The sequence below is a fragment of the Callorhinchus milii genome, unplaced genomic scaffold (assembly GCF_018977255.1).
Source record: "Callorhinchus milii isolate IMCB2004 unplaced genomic scaffold, IMCB_Cmil_1.0 Scaffold7, whole genome shotgun sequence".
NCBI classification, from domain to species: domain Eukaryota; kingdom Metazoa; phylum Chordata; class Chondrichthyes; order Chimaeriformes; family Callorhinchidae; genus Callorhinchus; species Callorhinchus milii.
The window spans coordinates 16,628,562-16,635,256 of NW_024704748.1; positions in this window are offsets into that span (position 1 = coordinate 16,628,562).

Genomic DNA, 6,695 nt, shown 5'->3' on the forward strand with positions numbered 1-6,695 from the left:
GGAGCAATTGACATTTTTTAATCCATATTTTAAATAAACCAAAGAGAAAGGCTGGATACCATCTATATTTGATAATTGAAGTTCCCCCTAACAACTAAATTATGTTGTTTAATATGTTCAAAGATTGAAATTATTATCAATTACATCCAACAGCAAACATGTGTTGAGAGAATAAAACCGTTTTCCACATTTTTAGCATTTATTGGAGAAATAGGCTGAAGAGAACAAGAAACAGCGTTAGGCCATAATGGACCTTTTTAAATGTTATTAAAGATCCAAACGAGTGACAGTTCACTAGATTAATACCTGCACTGAAGAGACTTAGTTCTCATGAGATGTTGGGATCACTAGGCTTATATTCCTTAGAGCAGAGAAGGTTAAAGGGGTGAATTGATTGGGATATTTAAAATAATGAAAGGAATTGATAGGTTAGATCTGGCCTCTGGTAGAGTTATCTATTTCAAGGTACAGAGCTAAATTAAAGACAGAATTAAAACCAGTATTTCTTACCACAGAATGTTCTGAAGATGTGGAATGGTTTACCTTAGAAAATAATCCATAGGGATGTCTAAAAGGCAGATTGTTTCTTATTAGAGGTATTAATGGTGGGATGGGTGGAAATTGAGATTAAAAATTCTGTCAAGATTGGAACAGGCCTGATAAGATGAATGGCCTCCTCTTCTTGTGTTCCTATGCTCCTAAAAGACTAACACTCAGGCTCCACATTCAATACTGCGGTTGTCCTGGCAGTGATATGGCTCCCAAGGACTTAGAAATACACTGTATGCAGCTTCCATACTTTTTGTACTTTGGTAACCAACCTAATGATTGGTTACCAGTCGGTATAGCAGCAGATTAATCATTTTTCAGTTGCTTACTAGTAAAACAATTCTGCTGGGAGAACTGGTTGAGAAATAAACTTTCTGGAATCCAGCTTTAATTTTTTTTATGTGAAGCCACAACGTGAAGCATGTGGAAATGTGCTGAAAGTCATTTAGTAAGCACAGCAGATTTACTCTACTCCTGATATTTAATGAAATGATGCTGGTTTTGGATGCTGAGCTTGAGCAGAACTCGGGTGTCTGAAATTTTCAATAACTACTGGTTTCTTAGCAACAGAGGAAAGAATCTAATACCCTGAGAGAATTGAAGGAAAATGTGGTAAACATGCTTGTAAAGGTATAAACTCCGCCTTTAAGCACTAAGAGATTTCTTTCCATTTGGATAATGTTGTATAGACCAAAAATCTTAAACTAATACCCTATTGTTTCTATGTTTTACTGACTGATTCCAAACTTAGCACCATCTTCAACCGCCCATGGAAGAAGATCTCCCCGCAATCCCTCTCCGCTGCCTTGGAGTCCTCTAATCTCCTCCCACTCTGGCCCACCTCTCGCAACAACCCACTCGCTGCACTCACTCTTTTCCACAACACCCTCTCTACCACACTCAACTTCTTTACCTCCCGAACTGCCTCCTATTTCCGATCCTCACCCTGGTTCACCAGCCACCTCTGCTTGCTTAAGGGCCAGGTGCGGTCTGCCGAATGCACTTGGTTCAAATCCGGTCCACCGCCACATCTGGCTCTCGCCTCAGCCAAATCATCCTTCTATTCCAGGTTAATCCTGGAGGTGAAAGGCAATCCCAGGCTCCTGTTCTCCACCACTAACCATCTCCTCCACCCTCCCCGATAAGCCTCGCAGGTACTTTCCTCTGACTCTCACTGCAAGAAAATGCTGGACTTCCTCGAGTCCAAAATCGAGGGAATCCACTCAGCTGCCACTGCCCTCCCAACTTCCAACCCCTCCCTACCCCCACCCCACACAATTACCCATCCAATAATTACCTATCCCTCCTTCCACACCTTTGAACCTGTCACCCCCTTCATTGTCTTCAACATGGTAACCTCCATGAAATCCACCACCTGCTCCCTCGACCCCATCTCTACCCCTCTCCTTAAATCCCAGCTCCACCTCCTTGCCCACTGTTCGCCGACATCATTAACCTCTCACTGTCATCTGGCACTATTCCTTCCCTCCTCAAAACTGCCACTATCACCCCCACCTTGAAGAAACCTTCCCTTGACCCATCATAGTTATCTAGCTACTGACCCATCGCAAATCTCCCCTTCCTATCCAAGGTCCTTGAGAGAACTGTTGCCTCCCAGCTTTGCTCTTTCCTCTCGTCTCACTCCCTCCATGATCCCCTCCAATCGGGTTTCCGTGCTGCCCACAGCACGGCAACTGCTCTCGTCAAGGTCACAAACGACATCCTGATTGTGTGTGACCAGGCCTCCCTCTGCCTCTTCGTCCTCTCTGTCACTTTTGATAGCGTGCACCACTCAATCCTCCTCCACCGCCTCTCCTCCCACCTTAACCTTCAAGGTTCTGTCCTTGACTGGTTCAGGTCCTACCTTTCACACCGCCTCCACTTTGTCGCAGCAAACGGCTTCTCCTCCAGCCCCCGCACTATCTCGTGCGGTGTTCCTCAGGACTCTGTGCTCGGGCCCCTCCTCTTCACCCTCTACATGCTCCCCCTTGGTGACGTCATCTGCAGACATAGGGTAAATTTCCACATGTATGTGGATGACACCCAACTCTACCTCTGTGCTTCCACCTTGAACTCCAGGACTACTGGTGTCCTGACCAACTGCCTGTCCGACATCAAGTTCTGGACAAGGGACAACTTTCCCCAACTCAACGTCAGCAAGACCGAGGCCCTCCTGATTGGCTCGTGCCAGCACCTCCGCACTTTGGGCCCTGGCAGCATCAGCCTCCACAGCTGCACGCTTAACCTCACTAAGCCAGTCAGGAACCTGGGTATCTTGTTTGACCCTGAACTGTCCTTTCTCCCCCACATCCACACCATAACCGGCACTGCCTACTACTACCTCCGCAATATTTCCAGACTCTGCCACTGCCTCACCCCTCAAACTGCCGAAACCCTCACCCATGCATTCGTCACCTCAAGGCTTGATTATGGGAACTCCCTCCTCATCGGCCTTCCCAACTCTTCCCTTCACAAGCTGCAGATCATCCAAAACTCTGCAGCTTATGTACTTTCACGCACCAGGCTCTGTGACCCCATCACCCCCGCCCTTGCCCGACTCCACTGGCTCCCCATCCCCCAGAGGATCGAATTCAAGATCCTCGTCCTCACTCCATGGCCTTGCCCCCTCCTACCTCTCTGACCTGCTGACTCCCTACCAACCTACCCGTTCATCGGGCTCCGGGCTGCTCCATGTCTCCCGCTCCACCCGCCCTACCATCGGTGGCCGGGCTTTCAGCCTCTCTGCCCCCACGCTCTGGAACTCCATCCCACTGTCCCTTCGCATCACTTCCTCCCTTGCCTCCTTCAAGGCCTGTCTCAAGACCCTTCTCTTCAACCATGTCTTTGGTCTCCCTCCCACCTCTCTGCCTTCCCTCACCCCTACACCACCCCTCCCATGCTCGGGCCCCGACACCTGACTGTTCAGCGCTTTGGGATGTCCTCCCAGCGTGAAAGGCGCTCTATAAATGTAATTTTGTTGTTGTTGTTTGAAATAGCTAAAAGTCACAGATAGTGACAAATAACAAATCAGAGTAAATGCCGAGAGCTGCAATGTGCCTAAATACAAAATAACAAAAGTGCAAATTTTAAAATTCATTTTGATATTTATATACTTAGTAGAATTTTCACTTGAAGCATAAATAAATATTACAAGAATACTATTCCCTGCAAGTATTCAAGTCTCTATATCAACAAGAATACTCTATCATTTGCAAGATACAAGAGAAAATCATGCTTTTATTCACTGGAAGACATTACAGGTTGCAGCGCTTAATTGGTTTTTCTCAATTGGCTAATTTGTATTCTGGTCACAAAAGTTCATGTGAGATTTTGCAGATGCATTATCTCCATTATATTCCCGAAGGAACAGTTAAAGTTTCCATTTTTAGCTTTGCAATTTATTATTAAGTATGCTTATACAATATAGAATAATAGAGTACGTGTCCTAATGTGGCAATAGTTTCTATGTTATGTGTGGTAACAGAGAACAACAACTAAAAGGGCAGTATTCTTAGAAGAATAGCAAAATCCAAATTTTAAAAAGGGGTGGAATATTCAATGGTACAGCAAAAAACAGGTATGAAGAAGCAATTTTTAACAGAGAAATTGCTTTGGTTGATTTCTTGCAACACCAACAAATTACATTTATATAGCACCTTCCACATCAGGAGGACGTCCCAAGGCGCCGAACAGTCAGGGATCCGCACCCAAGCTGATGGTTGGGATCAGGAGGTGTGGAGGGCAGGGGTAAGAGAGTGACTGAAGGCACCATCAAAGAAGCGGGTTGCATTCATTCATCACAATAACAATACAGTGGAAGCCAGTTAAGCCGGACAAATTGCTATTGCTTGGTTAGAGGTTACCTGAAGTTTTTCCCACCCAGCAGAGGCCACAGCAGGGCTTCCTCCCTCACATTGCCATTCCCATTGGAAGGGAACAGGACCGATTACTGGCAGCTTAGTGGTCATTGTCAGTCTGCAGCCCCTTATGAATCGATAGCCACCCCACATACCCCAAGTGCCTTCAGCTGTCAATCAATCATGATTTCACTCCTTCCATTCCTGTTCCTCCACCTCCTCACTGATTGACAGCCCGACTCCAGACACTTGTGAATGGATTTTAATAATTTAAATAATTTTTAAAAATATTTGGACCAAATTATTAATAATACTTTCAATTCTGGAATACAAATTGTATTGTGGGGGGGTCATAAATTTGACATGATAAATATTGAATGAATCACTAAATTGACCCTATCATATCTTTATGTTTGGTTTAAATTAACCAATACTTTTGAACCTGTTGAACAGCTGATTTAGCCTCCATATAGCATCAGCAATCTCTCTATGAGTCAAAACAACTGCATAAGAAGCTTAATGACGCATTGAATTAACTTCTAAAATGCTAAAGTAATTTTTATTTTAGCGGGATTGCCAGACACCGATAAATACAATTTTCTATATTAATCAAAGTAGCTACTGTCACCTTCAAAACAATAAATTAAATCTATCAACATTAATCTCACTAAAGGACCATTAACACTCATTACAGCCTGCAAAAAATATTAAGTGTAAGGTAACTTGGATGAGTTAAATATGACATAATTTATTGAGAGAGTACTTCAAAGCAGCCAATATGGAAATTATTGGTTCCCAATAGGTTTGATCTGAAAAGCATATCATATTGCTTTTTTACACATTTGATTTTAACTTCAAAACACATGTGCAAAAGTAAACAATGAAATAAATATTACGATGTGTGGCTATAGATACGTGGTTTCCATGCAGACTGGATAATTGCATGAATGATGCAATGATTCTGATTTCTGAGAATTTATTTGTAACAATTTTTTTGTAGCCTTAGTAAATGATCAGAGGCAAAGATAATTATGTTATTATTTGAAGCTAATAAATAAATAAAGTACTTTCCACTTTGAGGATTTAACGTTCACCTGACCTTAAAGAAGAAAATAAATAGAAAGTGTTTTGTTGAAATCTTTTCTGCAAATGGATGACAATTTCATGCAGATTGTTTACAGTTTGTGTCAGGGTGGGTTTTAACACTTCAATATTCCCGAAATGTGTCTGTTACTAAAACTTAGGTTGTTTGCCTATCCTGGGAGTAAATGCTATGAATAAATCAATCACAATATTATTATTATTATTATTGTTAATGTAAATCTCTAAAATCTGATCAACTTACATATCTGTTGCTTTTTAATTGTGCAGATCGCTATTACATTTTTAAAGTAAAACAATTTACAGTGCAATGTAATAGCATGTCAGTGTTTAACTGCAGTGTGATAGTGTATTCCTCAGGCTGTTGGACTTCTGAAATAAGCTGTGGAAAGGTGCCAAATTAGGCGCAAATTGTACTGTTCCTGCTGTCTCTCACCCCTCCTGCTGCTTCTCACCAGTATTGCTGGAGGATTGAAAGCATGTCAATCTCACTTTCTCCCTGCAGGTGGTGAATGGCCTCGGAGATGACTAATAGTACAGCAATGGTGAACTAGAAGAAAAAACGCATTCTATACTTAGCTCCTTTTTGCCTTTTTGGGTCGTGGTCCCAAAAGGTTGACTCGCTTGCCTTTCTCCATAGATGCTGCCTGACCTGCTGAGTGTTCCCAACAACTTCTGTTTTTGTTTCAGATTTCCAGCATCTGCAGTATTTTGCGTTTTGTTACTTATGTCCTCTATGAAACGTTGTTATGTTGGTTTGCTCTTGAGGAACCCATTGCCCAAGTTTTAACAACTATGCCTGCAGTAATTTTCTATTGGATCTCCTTGTCTTGCACACTTTAATAGTCTCTTGATAAAGTGCATATTGCGACACAGCCTCACAGCTTTTAGATTAAAGTAACTACTAATTTGATTTACAAGTACCCCGAGAAACATAATTGTAGACAAAGTGCTACAGAGAGCAATATTTACATAGGGCTAGACAATCAGTACTTGAGGAGTTAACCTTTGAGTAAAGATTTCTTTCTGGTTGGGTTATAAGAGGATTTGTTTTGAGTCTTTGTCCCTCAACTTTTCATCTTTGGCTTCGTAATTCATAATTTTATGAAATTCACTGACCTCCAGTGCACTTTAATAACAATATTAAAGCCTTCATCCTTTAATGTTAACAAAAGAATTAATTCACTC